Source organism: Cricetulus griseus, chromosome 2, assembly GCF_003668045.3.
Source record: "Cricetulus griseus strain 17A/GY chromosome 2, alternate assembly CriGri-PICRH-1.0, whole genome shotgun sequence".
Taxonomy (NCBI): domain Eukaryota; kingdom Metazoa; phylum Chordata; class Mammalia; order Rodentia; family Cricetidae; genus Cricetulus; species Cricetulus griseus.
This window is the reverse complement of record NC_048595.1, coordinates 172,842,586-172,843,677: the sequence shown is the minus strand read 5'-3', so window position 1 is coordinate 172,843,677 and position 1,092 is coordinate 172,842,586. Positions and strand designations below refer to the sequence as shown.

The 1,092-nt window shown below is 51.3% G+C and overlaps 1 pseudogene; it reads left to right on the top strand.

Annotated features, from left to right (window-relative positions):
- Nucleotides 1-298: 298 nt before the first annotated feature.
- LOC113834325 lies at nucleotides 299-840 on the top strand (annotated as a pseudogene).
- The last annotated feature ends 252 nt before the right edge of the window (nucleotides 841-1,092 follow it).

Here is a 1,092-nt window from a genome sequence, read left to right as displayed (position 1 = left end):
TTTCTTAATTAGTGATTGATGGGGGAGGGCCCAAACCATTGTGGGTGGTGTCATCCTTGGGCTGGTGGTCCTGGGTTCAATAAGAAAGTAGGCACGGAGCAGCTTCGGAGGTCCCATGGATCTGTGTTTAGCTTCAACAGTGTTTGGATGAACAGACCCGGGGAATCCCTCTCTGTTAGCTTCCAGCCGCTTTTCAGTCTCTCTTGTTGCAGCCTTTGGGACCATCTCCTCGCCACCTCGGCTCCTAGGACTAGCCAGTACTTTCTCTTTGCGGTTAGCTCCATACTTCGGATTATCCATGACCTCCTAGATTCGTCAGAATTATTCCACCAAAGTGGAAACTGCTGTGAACTGCCTGGTCAATCAGCACCTGAGGGCCTCCTACACCTACCTCTCTCTGGGCTACTATTTTGATCCGGATGACATGGCTCTGAAGGGTGTGGGCCGCTTCTGACGTGAATTGGCCTAGGAGAAGTGCTAAGAGTCTCCTCAAGTTTCAGAATGACCACGGGGCGCACACTCTTCCAGAATGTGCAGAAGCCATCTCAAGATGAGTGGTGTGAAACCCAGGAAGTCATGGAAGCTGTCTTGGCCCTGGAGAACCACCTGAACCAGGCCCTTTTGTATCTTCATTCCCTGGGTTCTGGTCGCACAGATCCTCATCTGTGTGACTTCCTGGAAAGCCACTTCTTGGATGAGGAGGTGAAGCACATCAAGAAGATGGGCAACCACCTGGCCAACATCCTTAGGCTGGCTGGACCCCAGCTAACGCAGACTGGCGTGCCCCAGCCGTCTCTAGGCGAGTATCTCTTTGAGCAGCTCACTCTCAAGCATGATTAGGAAGCCTCGCCTTCTAACGGGCTCCCTCTACTCTGCATCAGCCAACCTCAGGACCTTCACGGGAATCTCTCAAGTCACTAGGCAGCTTTGTAAACGCCTGGAGTCCCTCCCAGAACTTGGACCAAGTAAAAATAAAGCTTTTGAAACAGAAAAAAAAAATAAAAGAAAGAAAGTAGGCTTGCCAGGAGGTGGTGTACACCTTTAAGCCCACTTGCAGGAGGCAGAGTTCCAGGCCAACCTGGCCTCAAAAAA